This window comes from Callorhinus ursinus, unplaced genomic scaffold (assembly GCF_003265705.2).
Source record: "Callorhinus ursinus isolate GAN/ISIS: 27379988/994484 unplaced genomic scaffold, GSC_fseal_2.0 scaffold493, whole genome shotgun sequence".
NCBI classification, from domain to species: Eukaryota; Metazoa; Chordata; class Mammalia; order Carnivora; family Otariidae; genus Callorhinus; species Callorhinus ursinus.
In genome coordinates this window covers 16,426-23,630 of record NW_027397548.1, presented here as the reverse complement: position 1 = coordinate 23,630, position 7,205 = coordinate 16,426, and the positions used below count along the sequence as shown (strand labels likewise).

The window sequence follows — 7,205 nt, the reverse complement described above, 5'->3', positions numbered from 1 at the left end:
GATGTCATCCCTGGTCTCTGAATAGACAGAGTTCTAGTGTTTCCTTTCATATGTGGATGCCTTCTTTCTTGGCTTATCATTCTGGGTAGAACTTTCAGTCCAATATTGAGCAACAGGTGAAACCAGCATGCTGTCCTTCTTCCTGATTTCAGAGTAGAGCTCTCCAACTTCAGACTTAAGCATGTGTTTGCTAGAGATTTAATGGGGAAATTATTCCTTATTCCTGCTTTCATGAGTATTTATATCAGCAACTGATATTGGACTTTGGTTAGAACATTTTCCGCATCAATTAATATGACCACATGTTTTTATTTAAGAATTCATTGTGCTGTATAACATTGCTTGTTTTACTCTATTGAATAACCTTTGAGGTGTTTGTGCAGTCACTTGCTTAGGGTGCACAGTCTATTTATGAGCTCTTGATTTTGCAATTCTTCTGATCTGGCTTCTTACATCTCTTTTAAGAAAGGTACAGGAATGTATTTTGCTGATTTTGTGGGGTTGGTAATAGTGGTTAGGGCTAGGGTTAGGAGTTAGGGATTAGGGTTAAGGTTAGGGTCTCCCTGTCCTCTGCTGCACAGAACCCATTCTCCCCTGGTAACTAGAGTGATATTTTCGGAACATAACATTTTGGCCTTTCTGTGGTATGCTCCCCTCTTACCCGTCCTCTCCAGCCTCACCTTTTCCACCACAGCCACCCTTCTGTGGGCCACCCAAGTGTGTGGTCATCCACCTGTGCCCTGGGCCTGACTACAAGCCTTTGGTTTTGCTCTGCCATCTGCCAGGATCACTCTTCTATCCCCCTGCTTCATATCTGAATTGTACCCCCATTGGCTGGTTCTGGACTTGCCCTCTGGTGACCTGACCCATGTCTGCTGGTTGAGTGTGCTTATCCCCTATTTAATGTAGTGCCCGCCTTCCCTGTGTGAGCGATTTACTAACCTGCTGGGTATGGGGCAGGCCCAAGGAAGTAGCCTTAGCGCCTATGCAAAAACATCAGTCTCAGAAGGGGTCATCACACTTGCCTATAATGGGAGAACTGCTGTCCTCACAGGGGGGAGCCGGTAGTACCCTTAAAGGGGGACCAGCCATGGGACGTGGTTGGATAAGTCTTTGAACTCTTTGTGGGGGGGAGATATAGACCTGGACCTGGAAGCTAACACCCTTGGATTCAAGCCTGGGGCCTAAGCAAGCCCCTTCTTCTTCCTGGTGTCCTCTTTAGCCTTCCCTGTTCACAGGCTGGACATGATTCCTGATGTGGCAGAGTTTGAGGGTGACTACTCCTAGGAATACCAGTGGCTTACTGAGCACCTTGTCAGCAGGATGCTCAGTAGCCTTCCAGGGAGGACCCTACAAGAAGTGGAGACAGGTCTGTGGGGTCCAGTGGCAGCCCACTCAAAGTAAATTGGGACAGGTGGCCGGCCCCTCTAATTCTAGCCGCTCTGTAAGACATAGAAATGAGGGCTGTGCCCAAAGGTGCTTCCTTCCTGGAAGGTGGGATGGGATCTGCAGGGGGGTGACCAGTGGAGGGCACCTACAGGGTTGGCACAGAAGCTCAGCACAGGGGTAGTGTTCATGGCTCCAGCATGGGTTTCAGCCTCCGAAGCCTCATGCTCCCCTTTGGAAGACAGGCTGCTGATGGCCCCCATCTCTGGGAACAGATATTAGGGAGGTCCTGCTGGCAGATTTCCTCAGGAATGTCAGGAGGTGACTGTTGCTTAAAGCAGCCCAGGGCCTGCCCCCTTGAAGAAGGTGGACACATCCATGGCCCCAACTCTGGTGTCCTGTTGCCAGCCTCTGGCAGTGACCCTCTTCCTGCCTTGTCCACTGCCCCTGTGGATGCATGGTCTTCCTGGAGCTGTTCCTGCAGAGAGCAGAGAAGCACTACATGCTGGGGCATGGGGTCACCTACTAGATTTTCACCAATCAGCCAGCTGCCGGGCCCCATGTGCCCCTCCAGGTAGGCCGGAGGGTGGTTGTCCTCATGGTGGACACAGGGTCACTTACTACATCTTCACCGACCAGCTGGTTGCTGTGCCCCGTGTGCCACTCTGGGAGGGCCAGAGGATGGTGGTCGTCGAGGCCTGCGGCGTCCGGCTCTGGCAGGATATGTCCATGCAGCACATAGCGATGATCAGCTGCTTCCGCGAGCAGCGCTTCCTCTGTGACGTGGATGACCTGGTGTCCGTGGACGTGGATGCGGGAATGAAGTTCTGGGACCATGTGGGTTTATTGATCCTGTCCCCCCTCTTTGGCACCGCACACCTCGTTTTCTACTGGGTAGCTCCTGAGGACTTTATCTACGAGCGCTGACCACAGTCCCAGACCCACATTCCCAGGTACCAGGGCAACTTTTACTACATGGGGGCCTTTTTTGTGGTATTGGTGGTGGAGTTTCCCCGACTGGCCTCGGCTTGTCACCAGGCGATGGTGGTCAACTGGGCCAATGGGATTGAGGCTGTGTGGCCTGATAAGAGCCACCTGAACAGGTATCTGCTGGGCCACAGGCCCACCAAGGTGCTGTCCCGGAGGACCTGTGGGACACACGGCTACTGGGCTGGACTCCCCATCATTCCCCGGGTCATGAAGAAGCTGAGATCCATGGCTGTGCCCAAGAATCAACAGGGCACCCAGAACTCATGAGGGGCTGTCCCCGGAGGAGTTGTGGGACCTGCGGTATTGGGCTATCCACTGAAGGACCTCTGAGACCTGCAGCTGATGGGCTGGCCTCTGTCATGAAGAAGCTGAGATTTGTGGCTGTGCCCAAGTATCACCAGGACATTTGGAAGTCACGAGGGGCTGCCCCCTTCTCCATCAGTGGGTACTGCCTTGAGCGTATCGGTCAGAGCATATTCCTACTTCTGTCCACTTGAGGGAAACTATGGAGCCCAGCACTGCTTGCACGGGCACGCCAGCGCCCCAACCAGGCCTGCGCACAGGAGACCTGCCTGGGGGCACAAGTTCCTCTCTTTGTGGTTACTACATATTGATCACTTCTGGGTCCTTTGCTGCTGTGAACAGCTCCAGTTTTACGTCGGATGTTTTTCTGTGTCAATGCTGGGCAACCATCTTAAAAAGAACAATTGTTTTCTCCGTGGTTCTCAACAAACATTGCATGTTGGGGCTGGGAGCAGCCCTGATGCAGGCATGGAGCCAGAACGGGTGCTCGCTGGGTCTTCCCTTCCAGTCCTTACACCTCACTGCGGCCATGGGGCTTCAGGGTCAGGGGTGCGCCGAGCCACCTCCCAGACCCCCATTGCCCTCCCCAGCAGAGGCCTTGGCCGTGGCCACTAGCTCAGCCTCCAGGAGCGTGGAGCCCTCTGGGCTATATAAGGTTCTTGCCTTGGTTTTAAATGGCTATTTATGTGCTGGTGTTTGTGAACTGTGGGCGCTCGCTCTGTCTGGATGCGCGTCCCTTTGGGATTCCTCAGTGTCTACCAGTGGGTTTGCACTTGTGCACTTTCTCTGGACCAGCTGCCTGCACTGTGTCTTAGCAAGCCCTTACTGAGCTCAGTCACCCAACAAGGGGCAGAGCATGAAAGCGAGAACTAAGATACAGGCTCCCTGCTCCTGGGTCCTCTAGGGACTCGCGATGGCCCTGACATCCTGGCTCACTTCTTTTGTATTGTGGTATAAGGGACATACACCTGATACCATGAAGCCCGTTTCAGTGTCAATAAGTATATTCCCTGTTCTGCACCGGCTACCTCTGTCCATTGCCACAATGTTTTCATCATCCCAAACTGAACCTCTACCCACGAGACCCTAACTCCCCATTCCCCTTCCCTGCCCTGCCACCCAGCAGGTCCTTCCACCTCTGTGAATGGGAGTGCTCTCGATCCCTCACAAATGGAGTCCTCCGGTTTGCGTCCTTTAGGGACTGGCTTATTTCACATGGCATAATGGCCTCAAGGTCTGTCCCTGTGAGCCTGAACCTGACCCACTTTACCCCCAAAAGTGTGGCTCAGCCCTCTCCTGTCTGAGCCGAACCTCCTCAGTCACCTCTGCTCCCCTCACCTTTCTCCTCAGCCTGAAGATGATCGCAGCCAGTCTGCAGCTTTGAAGACCTGTTCAGTCCGGATGACAGGCACATACCCCGGGGGCCTCGGGCCTCACCTATACCCCATCTGTCCACGTCAGGTTCCTGCCCCCTCCCCCAGCTGACCACTTGCACCTCCCACAGGTGTCCCCATCTCAGGAAAGGGAAACACCAAGTCCAGACCCTTGGAGTCCTCTGGGACTTCTTGCTTGCTAACAACTCTCCCAGCAGTGAAGTGGCTACTGGAGGACATTCAATGTCCAAAACATTTAAAGGCATGCGTAAGTCTCTGTTACCTTAGGCAATGGATAACAGTTGGGGCAAATATAAACCAAGCAGAATCAACGGAAGAAAGGCTGAGGAATGAGGAGCTTTAAGGAAGAAGTGTTTGGAAGCTCTTACTGCCCCTATCTGAGCTTCAGGTTCTCCTCAGTTACACCTGTGCCTCAGATATCTTCCTGAAACCCTGACATGGCTGTTTTCAGACAGTTCTTCCAGCAGCACCCTCAGTTCCTGGGAGGCGGATTTGCTGGAATCCACAGTGTGTCCTGCTGCCCCACCGGGATCGCTTTTTGAAGGTGCATTGTCTGGGCCATCTGAGGAGCCAAGACTGTGGGTCTGTGACCTGGAGGGATTCTGAGCAGAACTGGTGGGATGGGAGGGCTGCAAGGCCCAGAGGCAGGTTTCCAGAAAGCCAGCTCGGGTCCCTGGCATCCTATGGATTTTGAGTCAAAGCTCTGAGATCTTTAAAATGCCAGCAATGTTACAGCATGGGCCAGGAAAGCAAATGTCCCTGTGCACCCAACCCCACCTAAACTATTGGCCATTTCTTGTCACTAGACCTGAGGTCAAAGGATTGGGAGTTGGGGCTTGAGGAGGGTCCCGGGCCAGACTTTGAATTTGGGGGACAAAGGCCATCCAGACAAGCTTGTGCTGAGCCTGAGAAGGGGGACTGTGTGGAGACCCCAGCTGCAGCTACCGCTGTCCATGGAAGCCCCCTCAGCCTGCCCCAGTGCAACTGCTGCTGGGGGAGAGCCTGCCCCATCCTCTCTGCCTGAGGGCTCTCTCCTGCACCAGGTGCCTCCTCTCCTGCCAGCCATTGCTTTTCTGCAGCCTGGGAGGGTAGCTACCCCGAGTTCCTCTAGCTGCTTCTGGGGCACCAGCCCCCTCCTCTCTGCCTGAGGTTTCTCTCTTGCCTCAGGTGCACCTCCTCTCCTGTCAGTCATTGTCAGCCTGCAGCCTCGGAGGGTGGCTACCCTGACAACCTCCAGCCCTGGGGACAGAACTGGTGTGGGTGAGATGTGGTCTCCCAGCAGGCCTGAGCGCCAGGTCCCCACAGTGCTCCCTCTCCTCCTGCAGGCTCATTGTGCCACATCCTCCCTCAGTCTCCCTGAGCCCAAGGCTTCCTCTGTTCGCCGACCATCCTTGACCCAGGCTCCACACCCTGGACTGGGAGCAATTTGTCTGGACCTCCTGGACTCTCGCTTCCGTGCCCGTGACATAGGCACAGTCCAACCTCACAGACTGCTCAGAGGAGACCCAGCACAGGAAGAGGCAGACCACTGCAAGGGAGATGGCTAGTGACCCCAGAAGGAGCACACAGTCCTTGCAAAATGCACCGGGCTGGCACGACCCAGCGTGGGATGTGGGTCTCAGGCCAGGGAGCACAGGGAGTCCTGGAGGGGGTGGCCTCGGTGGGTAGGTCATGGAAGGGTCCCAGAAGAGGCAGGAGAGAAGGAAGATGACAGGACAGAGCTTCCCAGGGAGGTTGATGGAAGGATCAGAGAATCGCAGAGACCCTTGTTAAAACTCAGAGGCCCTGGAGATGTTGGCTGAAACACTGTCATTTGGTCCAAAATGTTGGGTCACAACACCCCAGTCGACAGTGTATGATTTACTCTTTGTTGGTTCTAGGAATCAGTAGGTACCTGCCAATAGAACTCACATTGCATGTAGTCTAGGATATACTTACTTTTCAGGACTAGAATTTTCTAGAGGAAGTGCTAAGCATGGGTCTTCCATTCCTTGCCTTGTGCAACTGGCCTCTGTTTTCAGGAGCCGATTACTGGTGCTCATTACCAGTGCTAACCCTGAGGACTGCCCCTCCCACCTCCCACAGTGGACATGACCATGTGGGTTGGGGGGTGCTCACTGAGGGAGCCCCAGTGCTCAGTACACAGCAGGGACCCCAGAACCTCTGCTGAATGAGTGAGGAAGGAGGGAGGGTTGGAGGAAGGGAGGGAGGGGGAGGGAGGGTTGGAGGTGGGGAATGAATGAGGGAGAGAATGAATGAGGGAGAGAGTAAGTCCACAGAAGCTGGGTCCATAAATCAGGAGTCCTTATTTGGGGTGAAGTCCGAGGGCATCATAGCCCGCCCGGGCCCTGGATGTTGGCTCAGGGCACATCCATCTGTCCTCCCAGTGCTGACCTTCCTTCCCCTTGGACCTGTTGTTATCCTGGATCCTCTCCCCCTCCTCCTCAAACAATTCTCCATGTTCCCAGGGGCAGGGTGGCAGGAGGGGTGGGTCTTAGGATGGGCTTCCCAGACCCTGTGCCCCAAATGACATCGGGACATTAGCTGCAGGGCATTCTATCATGAGAACTGGGTCCGTGGATCCCATCCATCTCCTTGGGCATTAGTGTTGTTCCAATCCCTGCTCTCTCCACCACTGCTGTGATGAACAATCCTGACAATATGTGTGTAAAAAACTGAGTCAGAGTTTCCAGGGCTGAGCTCGAGGCTGAGGATGGGTGCACCTGTAGCATTGGATGGGTATTCCTCACTGTTCGCCCAGACAGGGGTGCCTGTCACCATTCTCTCCAGGGGACCTCTACTTCCTCACGTTCTCTCCAGGGCTGTTGGTCACCAGACCAGACACCTGCCAGTCTGAGGGTGACCAGCGCTGACTCCAACGGGTTTCCTTTGCCAGAGTCCTTCCCCAGGAGCTACCGTATCTCTGACACATATTCCCTGCGTGCCTAGCCTTCCGCCTTGGAATTGCATGTCTTTGGTTTCCATCTCTGTGGAACGCAGTGACTGGGAGCATAGTCTGGACCAGAATCAAGTGAAACCTTTCTCTGGCCTTGGGTTGTGAGCAATGCTTTTGCCCTTTGTGGTGTGTCTTCCAGCTTTCTGCATTTCCCTGTTTTCTGTGTGGGTCTCAGG

The 7,205-nt window shown here is 54.3% G+C and overlaps 1 pseudogene; it reads left to right on the top strand.

Moving 5' to 3' along the window:
- Positions 1-1,843: 1,843 nt before the first annotated feature.
- On the top strand, positions 1,844-2,841 carry LOC112815570 (histo-blood group ABO system transferase-like; annotated as a pseudogene).
- The last annotated feature ends 4,364 nt before the right edge of the window (positions 2,842-7,205 follow it).